The following is a 13,653-nucleotide window of genomic DNA, read 5'->3' as shown; positions in this document are numbered from 1 at the left end:
TGGCAAAACTGTGGGCTCCATGATCAGCTGGGGTGGTGTTTCTGGGTCAGGGAGAGGCTGTTGTTGTCACATCCTAGGTGGCCCCCTGAAATGCACATTCAAACACCAACTCGGAAGCGGAATGTCTTTGAAGGAGTCGGCTGCACACAAACCACCAGGTAGGCCTTCCACGTATGTGTTTTCCACACGTGGTTGGGACGTTTCTGCTAAAACAAAACGGAGACACAATATTTTCACCTGAGCCTTCGCCACCCCTCAACGGTGTCAGGTCTGTAGCCATAGGTTTCACAGGACGCCTTTCTGTGTCCTCACAATATGCTCTCCAGAGGCTAACAACTTAGACTCAGGTAACTGCCATCATCACTGGAACAGAAAACCGTGTCTACACGTGTCTGTTACGTGTTCTCCGCCCACCCGTCACTGCCCAGTTCACAGGTCATTTAAGGATGGGTTCCTCTGGACGAACGCTCTGCAGTGAGATTTCATAACCTGCTGTCCTCCCGGAGCCCATGTTTGTGGCTCAGGGCATTCGCAGCACAGGTGTCGGTGGACGGCATCAGGGGCCCCCAGATGTGACTGGGCTTCCTGCGAAACTGGAGAAGCGTTTCTGGGCATCACGTTGGCCGCCCGGTGCAGTGATGCTGCCCGAACCTGCAGGGCTGCCCGTGTTCCAGCCGCTTCTCGGAATCCCGGGTCGGAGGTCAGCGCCCTCCCAGTGGAGCAGCTTGTCCTTGGGGGAGGGCAGGCCCTTGGTCTGTGGTGGTTTAGACTTTGAATCTTTGAGGCAGCCAGACCTTGTGGGAGGTGAAATCTAGGAAAAGGACCTGCATGGCTGCGGACGGCCATGGAGGGCGGACGCTTTCCGGGTGAGACTCCAGCGCTGCTCTTGGTCTTGGATTGGGGCCACCAGCCAGCAGCGCAGGCCCATCCTGCCTCACCTTGTCTTCTGCTCCCCTCTCCTCTGGGAGAGTCGGTGACCAACAAGGGCCAGAGGCCCCCTGCATGCAGCAGAGGCTGTTACCCGCCCCCAGGGCTCCCCTAGCTCTCTGCTCCCCCCATAGGCTCAGGCAAGGGTTAAGTCAGGGCCTAGGAGAGGGCTGGGCGCACAGGGAGGCATGGGCTTGTAATCATCAGCACCTTCAAATGCAGACAACGCAAGCCTACCATGATAGGCTGGAGCTGGGCTGATTAAAAACACCGCATCACCGTCAGAAGAGCAGGGGTCACATGCAGACCATAGCTTTGGGGCCTGCTGCTCAAGTGTTCGAATGTTTCTGGTTTTGCCTCAATCCTGAGTGAATGGAAAACCTCAAACGTGACTGTAGTGAGCCCACGGCTCCCTTCTGCTGCCGTGAAATCCCTCATCAATGCTCATTGGAGACCTTTCTGGGCTCTCCACTCTGCGTCGTGACTACAAGCCTGCACCCTAGGTCCGGGCTGCCCTGGCTCCACTTCCAGCTCTCAGGCCACGAGCACCTGCCTTGGGCTCAGTGTCCGTGGCTATACGTGGGGTCGAGAATAGGCGGGAGGCCTGGCTGAGGTAATATGTGGACAGAGGCATGTCTTAGATGGTGCCTGTCACCCAGCAGCACTATATAGGGTTAGGCACTGTTGTCGTTACTACAGATGGAAATTTAAAGACGAGATTAGTCGTCGCCGTGGAACTTTCCCTCCGCCCCAGCTGAGACTGCAGGGGTGAGGCGGGTGGTGCAGAGCACGGCTCCCACGCCAGCCCAGCACCCGCCTTGCTGCGCCGTCCTCCTCACCCAGCGGAGCTCTGGCCCGGAGCCTCCCGGCTGCAGCCGGAGGTGGGGCTGTGGACGCTCACGGCCCCCGGGCCCCGCACAGTCCAGCGGTAGCCGTGACAGCTGAACCCCTGACCTGGGCTGGGCAAATGGGAAGCTTAATTTCCCTGAACTCATGAGCCCCTGAGTCCTCGCATGTTGGGTCAGGTGGGAGGGAGAATGTGGCAGTGTTGGGGTCCCCACTCCCTCTGCTACCTGAACTGCCCCCCAAATCTGTTTTCATATATGGGGCCTCCCAGTGAGGTGTGCTTTATTTAAAAACAGGCTCTGTCACTTAGAGAAAAAACATGGAGACTGAAGACCAGAGAGCTGGCCTGTCCCACATGCGTGGTGGGGCTGTGTGGAGCGCCGGGCTCCGGCCCACTCTGCTCAGCAAACAGAACCGAACTGTAGGCATCCGCCCTGCGTAGGAGCTGGAGATGCAGAGCCGTGACATCCAGCCTTTGCTTCAAGGAGTTCGTGGGCTGCGGGAGGACAGAGCTGAGAGGGGCGGCTGGGGTCCCAGGACGGGGAGGGCAAGCGGAGCGTACACTTGGGCTGAGCTCTGAAGCTGGGGACTTTCACGTGCGGGGAGCGCTATGGGAACAGGGGCGACTGTTCAAGGATGGTGGTTGCAATCCCGGCCAGGAGGGACGGATGTGCTGCGAAGGCAGCAGGGAGGCCACAAGGCAGGTCTGCTTTTGCGAGTGCCCTGGGCCTCCCAAGTTTCCACACGGCCACAACACAGAAACGCCTGGCTGGCTGGCGCTCGGGGTGAACCGGGGGACGCAGGAGCATCTATCTACGTGGGCGAGGCAAGCGAAAACTCACTCCTCCTTTCTTTATATTATATGACCTTGAGGGAAAAGTTAAACATCAAACATTAGAGAGATTCTTAAATGCTGAGCTGGAACACTTCCAACAACAATATTTTCAAACTTTTAATGAAAACTTTAGCATGTGCTTGCAAATATCACTCTTTTATATCAGGCTTTGTAAACAAATTGGCTACAGGAATCTGACTCAGAATTTTTACCGAATCATTCTGATAATCGCCATTGCTTAAAAAACAAGTCTTTGTACGCATGAGCAGACAAGTTATCACTTCGTCCTCTAATTGACTGAATGTCCTGTCTTGCCATTAAACAAAATTGGAAAAATTGATCTCATTAAAATAGACTTAAAATGTGTGATCATTTATGAATCTAACTTGCTTTTCTCTCACTGACTGACGTAGTTGAGATTTGTTTTGATGATGCAAAAGGATTTCTAATTCAGCAGAACTTTTAAATTCAACTATTTCAAAATGAAGAAACTCTTCCACAAGAATATACAGATGTTTCTCTACTAATTTTGTTCTTTTGGCTTCAAATTATAACACCAACCACACATGACTGCAAAGCCATCTTTAACATTACTTTTCCAAAGCTGGACTTTTGCTTTACATTTGTGGACTTTTTCACTACATGTTAATATATTTCAATTGTTTACACTTTGGACCTCACATACGTCAATTAAGTGAACAATTTTTGTAAGACACTACTATCATAAACAAATCTTCAAAGTAAGAATCTCTCACAAAATGTCATGGTTTTTATTTTTCCTAATTCGTTCTTTTTCTTAAAAACATTTGGTTAACCTTCCTTAAGCAGTCAGTCAGCTTAGAAATTCCAGAGTGGTCTTCAGATTACATTTCCTCTCATAAAGATAAAACTGGATGGACAGCAATGGCTTGGATTTTACTAATTCACCATTTAGATAACACTTGTAGCGTGGAAATTAGAGCTACAGGAATATTTTTAACATAAAGAGCTTCTCTCTTTATGTGATTAAAACTGTGCACTCCTTGAACCTTGGGTTTCCAGAGTGAACTCTTGGTTCAGAGCCTTCCATCTCCTCTTACTGCACCCACAGGAATGGTAGACAGACAGACGCAGGTGGGGTTTCCATCGACCTCATTTGTTTCAAACACTGCTTTTGATATTCATCCAGATGCTTGTTATGGTACCGCCTTCAGGACAAATTATTTTCTTCCACGAATTTCTCTTCAGGGATTCTACAGGGGTTTTTAACAATTACTAATGTCTATACACAGAATCATCCTTCTGCAATAAGGGCTTTTTGACTTAATCTTCTGGATTGGTCTTGTCTCTGTGTCAGCAGATATATGCCTCTCAATAGCACAAAAGAGGCATCTCTTCTATTCGCTTTGCCTTGCTGGACCCAAACATGGTCACTTCTGCAATTGTGGGAGGTGTTTTGCTGTGGCCACTCAATGGATGAGCTCGTTTCTAGCTTCTTAAATTCATTCTGATAATCTTGTAACTAGTCTCTTAAAATAATTTTGTTTACTGAGAAGTGTTCGGGGTGGAGGTGAGGCCCAGCACAGAGGTGCCCAAGGGGGCTCTGAGGTCTCTAGCTTGGTGAATGGATGGGTGATGGGGCTACTGACAGAATGGAACCCAGAGAGAGGCTGGCTGGGGATGACAGATAATGAGTCCAGATTAGGATGTCAGTTTGAATTGCGTGTGGGGTTGACAGATGGGAATATCCAGCAGGCATTAAGGAAATGAAGAAAAGAATCGATGTCTACACCACCAGGACATACGTGATCTTTGAACACATCAGTTTGATGCCATATATATATATATATAAAATGTGCTGCACATTTGTTGAAATGACAAGACAGATTTTATCTGAGCTACTGCAGTAGGGGAGAGAAACCTCAGTATGGAACTGAGCCCAACTCCAGGTACAGCAAGGACAGCTGGGGATCCATAACCGAGCAGAGGGTCATCAGGCAATCAACGGAATCATTCCTTCCTCTAATATTAGTAGCAGTAGTTGGACAAGTATTTCTCCTTTTCCGTATCACTGCCATCTGGGAAGGGAACAGGGTCGCTGTGCTGTGGCTGCACTGCTGCTGTGGCTCCTTACTGTCACACGGACACACGTGAGGATCACAAAGAAAAGCGGTTTGTGCACAAATATTGTCTCATCTAAGCCACATGCCTTCACACCCAGCTGAGCGTAGGCCTCAGACAGCTCTCCTGTGCCCTGGAGAACTGTGCCCCCAGCCCCCAGTCCTGGAGTTCCACTGAGCCTCCACAGGGAGAGGTGAATTGGCCATGGTCCTGTGATATACCTTGGAATATGGAGAGACGTGATGCTGGCCAAGGCCACAAAGGGCAGAGTTTGCTGGACACCTTGCACTTTTGCCCTCTGACCCAGGAAGAGCCATTCCAGGTGGCTGTGCGCCCCAGGTGAAGGGACCTCCGCCTGACTCTCAACTGCCCAGGAGCACGGAGCCAGCAGGTATGCGGATCGTTCTGCAGTGTTATCACAGCAAACTCTTGTGCCAGCACTAACTCCCTTTCCAACGTTTCTTCCACCTTTCTATGCCCTTAAGATTCACAACCAATACAAAAATTATCACTCGCTTGAAATAATAAGAATTTTTAAATGAGCCACCTGTTCTATGATTAGTCAATAATCCGCCTACAGCTCATATCGTTTCAAAGGCTGACATAGTTTCCCCAAGTCCTGGTTTCTTGGCAGTCTGTGCGGTGATTGTCTGGAACTGGGACTCTGCCACGTGGAACGTGGGCTCCATATCACATACTTGATTCTATGCAGATTAACTATTCAGCTTCATTGCATCCTGCCCAGATTATTATTTTCTGAGATTTATTAACTCTCCATAAAGTAAAAGCCATCCATTCAGAGCTCTCCTCTATTTGCAGTCCTTGAAAGTTTATGTCAAACATGTTTGTCTAATATGAAGGAAAAGAGATACAAAGATTTGGTACAAACTCAAGGGAATTCCTGACAAACCTCATAACATTTGAATCTGTTGAGGCAAAAGAAAAACATGCATGAAGTGGTGATTTTCTCTGGCACGGCACAGCAGACACACCATCACACGTGGGGAGAAGATGCACATTGAGGCAACGTGGAAACAAAAGGCCTTCGGGCCATGCTGACCCCTGCGCAGCAACGCCGCGCAGGCCTGTGGTTCTGAAGGGCCTGTGTGAGCGCTGTGCTCCTGGGGCCCAGCCCCACTGACTCTTGCCTGAATGTTGTTTGGTCGGCCCTTTAGCATCAAGGACTGAAGACGTTAGAAAGGACAGGACAGGGACGCAAGCAAGTTTTCATGTAAGACAAGAGAGCAAGGGCTCAGAAAACATGAACAGAAGCGTGGGCCTTCCAACCTAGAAAGGCGCTCCTGGGGTGGAGAAGAAAGAGGTGCACCCACGTGTCCGTCCAGAACAATCCTGTAAACAAACTAAACTAAAGGACAGGAGATGTAGCAGGAAGGCCCGTGTGCACACAGCCAGCTGCAGTGGTATTTGAGCAACAGAGAGAGGAAGGCAGCACTAGCCCCAGAGTTAAGAAGCTTAAAATGGTGTCGGAATATTTGGGGTAGAAAATTACTCAACATTTTGAATTTCCCCTTTGCATAATTTTTACTTATTACATTTACTTCTCTTACCTCTTTTCCGGAATGCTCACTCATCAAAATCTATTTTTTGCACTTACACCTGATGGAATTAGAGCTCTGGTTTTTGAATGGTAGGCTGCAGGGTAGTTAAAACATCATCATGAAGACCCCTAGGACAGAGTCATGGTCGTTGCTCTGGAGGAATGAGCCCAGCTGTCTGAGGTGAGCAGCCCGGATGCCATCAAAGTCTCCCACTGAGATGGAGGCGGGGAGCCCAGCCCCCTTCAGGAAGCCCGTCCTCAGGCTGGCTGCCAGCTCCAGAACTGTACGTCCCCACTGCACCGTGGTCTCCCAAGTCCCGGAACAGGGTCTGGAGCACAGCGGGTGCAGGATGCGAGCTGTTAAATAAGCAAATGGATGAAATATTGCAGAAGTTAGATCCAGTTTTACCACTGAAATTGTTGTTTGGTCACATTCCCCAACCATTACTGGAAATATGCACACACATCTGTGTCTGTTTTTCTTTTAGGAAACATTTTATTGAGACGTCATTACATATAGAAGCACATTCTCTTTTCCAAATGCCTTCACTCAAGGAACCCACATGGGTGACAGACGGTGTCCACGACCCCAGAAGGTGCCTCTGTCCGTACCCAGACAGGCCCCTGATGCCGTCTGATTTCTCTTGTCATAGTTTTTTTTGAATTCTTCTGGAACTTCATGTAATTTCTGTCATAGACTGTGTACTCTTTTCCGTCTGGCTTCTTTCACTCAGCATAATAGGTGAGATCCATTAACGTTACTACGCGTATCAGAAGCGTACGCCTGTATCGGTGAGAAGTATCCCCTGTATACACACACCACAGCGCCTCCGCTTTCCTGGTGACGGACCTCAGGGCTTGTTCTTGTTCTTGATACTACGAACAAAGCTTCGATGACCATGCTCACATGAGGTGTTTTGTGGACCTGTATGTTCTCTCTCTTAGATGAATATCTGAGAGTGGAATTTCTGGGACACAGGGAAGATGCATGTTTAACTTTTTGAAAAAGTGCCAAACATTTTCCCAGACTATTCCGTTTTACACTCTGTTGGCCATATTTGAGAGTTATGATCAAATCCTTGACAACGCTGTATTGTCAATCTTTTTAAGTTACTGACATTCTGATGTGTACAGAAGTATCTCATTGTGGTTTTAATTTGCATTTCCCTAACGGTTGATGATATTGAGCAATTTTCCCTTTCATATTGCCATTCACGTATCTTCTTTTGTGAGGTGCCTATTCAACTATTCTGCCCATTTTTGGTTGTTTGTCTTTTATGATAAATTATAGGAGTTCTTTATATTATTGAGACACAAGCTTTTGGTCTGATATATGCACTGTAAATATTCTCTCCCGTTCTATGGCTTGCTTATTGATTTTCCTAATTAATTTTCCTCTTTTGAAGAGCAAAATATTTGTTATCCATTCAGAAAGAAAAATGGTCAACTTAGTTATCCCCCCCGCAAAATTTTTAAAATATAGTTTACTTTAAAACAACTATAGCAAACTGCATGGATTCATTCCATATCTTTGAAAGAAACATCCTACTTTATTTATTTCACAGAAGGTAAATCAGTATGGTTTCACTTAGGAAGGTATTTTTGTTTTCATATTTTCTCATCCATCTGTGATGTATTTCAGTCACCCAGGGCTTATTCATTGAGGATGGAATGTGATTTGACGTGCCCGGGTACTTCTGTCATACCATCATGTGTGTGGCTCTCCAGGTCCAAAGGCAAAGTTTCAGTTCTTTAGTGGAAAGTTTGGCGTTTTCTTGGTGGCTAGTAAATATTTGTAAATTACAAAAGCAGGGTCCTTTCTGGATAATAGGAGACTGTTGGACGTCGGAAGATCATTATATAAAGGAAAGGCTGCAGCAGGAGAGCAGACAAAGGGCAGCAGCAGCTTGAGTCTTGAAATGTCAAAAAGGAGACATTTCCAGGAAGATGCTACAGCATGATGGGAACTTGACGGAGCCACCCAGAGAGAAACACTGAAAAGTCCGAGACTGGGGAGCAGAGTGCTACCAACAAGAACCACATCAGAGGAGGGTGATGCTAAACCCACCGGAGGCCAAGCTCCAAACGTGGAAATCGTCTTTACTGAATCTTGCATTTCAGAGCGAAAAGTATATGCGGCATGCGTACTTTGCCCTGTTAAATTTGTGTAATTTTCCTCTTCTTCCTGCCAATAGCTTGTTCTGTTATCCAGATGGGTAACTACAAATTTAGTACATAGTGATTCAACTGGGAGCATCTCTCTATAAACAGCTGCTACTGCGATTCCAATGACACGTGACAGCCATTAACGGCCCCAGGGTCACAGCCCGAGTTCACATCCCAGGCTTGCCCACAGTGGCCCACAGCCTGAAGGCACCCAGGCCATGTGGCTGGTCAGCGTGGGCGCCCCTGACCAACGTACTTCCTTAAAACGTTAGCAGAAGTAGAGAAGAGCTGGTCACTCTGATGATGAGAGTGGTAATCTAGCGACAGCGGTGCAATGAAACACCTGCCTCCAGACGCTGGCGAGTGGAGCCATGCTGCCAGGACAGAAATGCCAGGAGGTTGTGTCCACGTGCCCTGGACCCTGCATGTGGAGAGTTAGGATGCCCCGTTTTCTACGACTCGGGGGTTGAAAGTATTTGTATGGAGAATATAAATCTGCTATTGACGCAACTTCACACGCTGGCAAAAAAAAGAGGAGGCAGAGGAGGGGTAGGATGGTCTCCCCTCCTCGGGCGAGCTGCCTCAGGGTCACATCTGAGTGCCCAACACCTGCGCCTGGATACACGTCTCTGCTCCATCACCAACTGCCCCACTGCTCCTCCTCATCTGTCCCCACTCTTCCTTGAAGCATTCACGTAAGTGCCCATCTTTTCCACGCAACCTCACTTTTCTTGCCATTAATTTCAAAATTACAGACAAGCACACTTGTTCCGAGTCAAACTGTACATTTCTCTTCAATATTGATATTAGCTTTGTTACCATTCAGTTCTTCTCCTGGAATCTTTATGTTCTTATCTTTGCCAGGGAAACATAGGAATTAAATTGCTTCCATTCATTTTTTTTAGTCCTCTGTTGAAAAACTCAAATAAAGGACTGCAGAGGAAAGGGCAGATTGAACGGAGTGTGGTCAGTAAATGTGACATACATACTTTCGTAACTTGAGGTCTCACACCGCAAGTGACTCAAAACCTAAATGGCAAAGCAGGAGCGCCATCACTGGAGACGTGTCCCAGACCAAAACCAGAATCTTCATTGGCTCTCCCGATACCCTGTACCTTCATGAGCCAGCTCTTGTGCCGGCAGTGTGTCAGAGTACCATGAAGTTGTCAATAGAAGTAAAATTAAAGTTAAGTTGGGAACATACAGAAGAAACCAATCAAATAAATTATTCCTAAAATTAAAGCCTGAAACAAAGCTGGCACTAAATAAAGTTTTTATCAGAAAGTGGAAAGAAAGAAGTCAGAGAGGAAAGAAAGGGTGGCAGAAAGGCAGGCTTGGTATATGGGTCTGGATCTGTATATTACTGCTCCCTCTTTTGAAAAACATATTTGGTTGAGCCGTATGGAGCTGCCATTTTGTAGGGTAAAGACACTCAAATATTGGTAACTTAATATGGTTCAGTCTAATAGTGTCAGCACGAAGATTCCTGCTAGACGTGTGAAAAAGCTATCTTTTCAAATGTTGAGTTGTCCGCACCCCACTTCAACCCTTCCTTCCAGACGGATGCATCTGTAGGTGTTAGCATATCCCACAAATTTCATCCTTTTCTCTGTTTATCAGTCAACCATTTGCAAAACTAATAATAGTAACCTTTACTATGAAAACACCCAGGCACCTTCCTCCCAAAGTCTGAAATACAGAGTCAGTTCTGCTAACGAAACAGAATGCACTCCCACATCTGAAAAGAATGCCCTTAAACAGAATGTCAAAAAGAGCAGAAACTGTTTATTCCAGAATTTGTCTAGACCACCCCTCTGCAGCGAGGCTTGGGTGGCCACAATCACATTCTTGTTTGTGCCAAACGTTGTGCAAACCCATGACATATGCCACATAACATTAGTCATTTGATCATTCAAATACCAAAAAGGAATCTTAAGAGCTGTTGTGTGCTGGCCCCAGCCTGTCAATAACCAACACTGTGGCTGAACCGGCCCTTGTGGTTCTCATTATGATGGCAAGACACCCCTCAGCACTAACTATTGGGAAACTTGAAAAACTAAAGGTTTATTACTTACAGGACCTGGAAATTACACAGCACACCTGGTGCCACACTGCGAGGTCAGGGGGATAGAGAGACAGAGAGGTGGAGAGAGAGAGGGAGGGAGGGAGGGAGGGAGGGAGGGAGAGAAGGATACTGTGAGCACAGGCCTGGGGTCCTACTTTTACTGGGGCTTGGCGTGGGGGCCTGGGGTTTTCCTAGGCTCACTCTTTACTGGTGAATTTAAAACATGAAAGCAGGAATTTAAAGTGCAGAAAGAGAAAATAAAACAAGTGCCCCAATGGTCAGTCACTGCAATTAAATAAGATCTTCCAAACAAAGCCACCTCAGTGGGGAAGGTGGCCTGGCTCTGTATCTGGCGTGGCTAATAGCAATGTGCTTTTCCCAGGTAGCCTTCCTTGAAGCTGATGCCCTATCTGAAGTGGGGGCCTGGGCAATCAAAGCTTAAGTTATGCATTTGCGTTACAAAAAGGAAAAACCCCACCTGTTAGGGCTCACCCTACCACCCAGCCTGTGATGCCAAGCCATCAGAGTCAAAGGTGAGGGTGGTGAGAATGTAACTGCCTCCGTAGCTGATGTGCTAAGTCAGGGGTAGGGTGCATTGTAACTCAGAAAGCACATATCTAAATAGGATTCTAGTCCCAAATCCTATAATAAATACACAGACAGCAGTCTGAAATCTAGTCTGTATCCACGGTCCCAAATTTGAAGTGTCCTGCAATAAAACTAAGTCAGTGACCTTGGGGGCCCGAGGAACCTGGTCAAAGATTTGGGTGCCATTGTGAACTACTTTATTGTCTTGGCCACCTGGTGTAAGAAGGTTTGAACCTGTCCCGAGTTGCTGGGTTGTCTTTATCTCATTGAACCCTCTCTTAGTCCAGAGAGTAGGTCAGTTCAAGTAGAGGCTGTGTCTCATTTCAGGAAGTGGCGATGCAGGTGGGTTCCCCAAGTTAGGCCTACATGGCGCACATACTTGCATCAGGTTTTTAATAAAAGGTGTTTCTATGGAAACAAAGGAAAACCAATGGTTAGTGATTGGAGCAGACTATAATCCCAGTTTCTGAGTTCTGAAAGCAGCCAGGTAAGGTTTCTAGATGTGGGGTTCGAAGCATCTCCAGATGGAGTGAGGGCAGGCAGTGGCAACCTGACATCTTTTCCCTACTTGCAGCTTGAATGTCTCTGGTGGTCTTTCTGAGTGACCACACAGCAACAAGCATGAAGCTGCTGTGGCAACGTGAACTGCTGTGATTTCTCTAAGCTTATATCAAATTGTCCAACTTTAGCTTGCATGGCTTCAGGAAAAAGGCGGTTTTAGTTCTCAATGATTCCAAGTCAGAGGGTGGGAGAAAAACTGGAAACATTAGTTTGGAGAGCTGAGGCCTGAGGTTAGAGGAAACAGGGAGAATTTAGGATCTGGTCTGCTTTACAGGTCAGAAACAAAACCTCAAACACAATTAACAGAACTAGAGTCTAATATCCCCAGCTGTATATTATAGTTTCTACTGAAACATTGTTTTCTGTCTACAGTCATCCCCTTGCTATCAAAGACAACATATAAGACTAATTTATTTACAAATTAAGTCTAGTTTCAATAAACTGGCCTGATTATTTACATAAGTGCAGCAAGAATTCCAACTGACCATATTGGCTCTTTTTAAGTCTGCTTTGCAGGAACTTTTCATAAAGAATCTCAGATTGAGCTTTTAAAAGCCTCCGGGGGCTAGGAAGCCGAGCCGAGGCCTTGCCGATAGGCTTTGCCTGCAGCACCTATAGGTGTGAGTTAATTCCTCTCTTCTCAAGGTCCCCAAGATATCCTGAGGTTCCTGCACCTGCCAGGAAGTGACCTCCTTTACTCACCTGATAAGGCCGCCAGGAACCCTGTAAGCAGGCTATAGGTTGGTTTTCCAAACTGTCTGGTCATATCTGAGTCTATGCACATTCTCAAATAATACCTTCCAGTCAAAGTCTTGGGAATTAAATAATGTTTCCAATGGTGTCCTATTACAAGGAGAATAGAATCTTATTGACCTTATGCAAATAACTATATTGCCATGAAAATAAGAAGACTCACTGAGAGTTTTCTAATTCTGGAGGGATCATGTAGGGAGAAAAAGATAAATGTTTCACCTTTGTTCACAAAGATATACTTTACCAAATCGTTGTAGATCATAGATAGCTTAAGAGAATAGGATTCCCTAAATCTGGAAAAAACAAAAGGTTAAAGAACCAACAGTGTTTCAAAAAAAGTCACAGAATTGTAATGACCCTCATCCGTTCATTCGCTCCCAGGTAATTAATTCTCGTTGACCTTGACCCGTGGTTGGCAGTTTCATGAATACAGTGTCACGTAAACTCCTACCCAGGTCAGCGGTGTGATCTGAGCATTACCAGAAACCTATCTTCCAGAATACTTGTCAGAGACCTCTCCATGAAAATCTCTGAATATGAAACGCATCTGTAAAAAGCGTCAGAGTAAAACAATAACTGTAAATGACAAAAGACCTAGAAATGATCATGATTAAATATCTAATGAGAATTCATTATAATGCAGTTGGCAAGGAAATTTGGTTATTTCTGTGACATACAACATTTTAAGATGATAATGAGAATTACAAATGATAACATACATATAAGACTTCTAGGAATTTCATATAATTTCTGGAACACATATCAATAACACATATCCATACAAGAATATCCATAAAGAAGTTTTAGCATGATTTCTTCTGATAAAACACAAAACCTTTGCTTTCTAGCCAGATTACTTATGGTAAAGAAAAGCATTCTGTAATCTATCAGAAGCATACCAATACTCCAAGAAAACTTTGTCCTTTCAGCTGATGAAAGAAAATTACATAAGCATACTATTGCTATTAAAGCTTAGGTTAAAAAAAAAACCACACCCACCTTATAATAATGATCCAAGTTTACCCAACTTCACTACACAAGATAAAATTCTTTTTCTCTCTCTCTTCCCAACTGTATACCCCATTTTGTCCTTTATTTTCCTATTTCCCATTCTGAAATAACCAGTTTTACTTTAGGACAAATTTATTTTCTTTTTACTTAAAAAAAAAAAAATCTTCATATGTTTCGTACCCAAAAACACATCTATTTTCCTTGCGTGTAGACGTTTCCTTATTTCTAGACGTTTTAATAACA

The 13,653-nt window shown here is 45.7% G+C and overlaps 1 long non-coding RNA gene across 4 annotated transcripts in view; it reads right to left on the bottom strand.

Moving 5' to 3' along the window:
* Positions 1–13,653, bottom strand: part of LOC113606579 (uncharacterized) — a 97,381-nt gene that overhangs the window by 26,379 nt on the left and 57,349 nt on the right. For all 4 annotated transcript variants that reach the window (XR_003427610.1, XR_003427613.1, XR_003427609.1 and 1 more), the window contains one exon: positions 1–12,489. This is a non-coding gene — a long non-coding RNA (uncharacterized LOC113606579). The remainder of the gene's footprint in view (positions 12,490–13,653) is intronic.

This window comes from Aethalodelphis obliquidens, unplaced genomic scaffold (genome assembly GCF_003676395.1).
Source record: "Aethalodelphis obliquidens isolate GAN/ISIS:26980383/991018 unplaced genomic scaffold, ASM367639v1 scaffold3, whole genome shotgun sequence".
Classification (NCBI taxonomy): Eukaryota; Metazoa; Chordata; class Mammalia; order Artiodactyla; family Delphinidae; genus Aethalodelphis; species Aethalodelphis obliquidens.
Note: the sequence above shows the minus strand (reverse complement) of the source record. Positions and strands in the feature narration are given on the sequence as shown.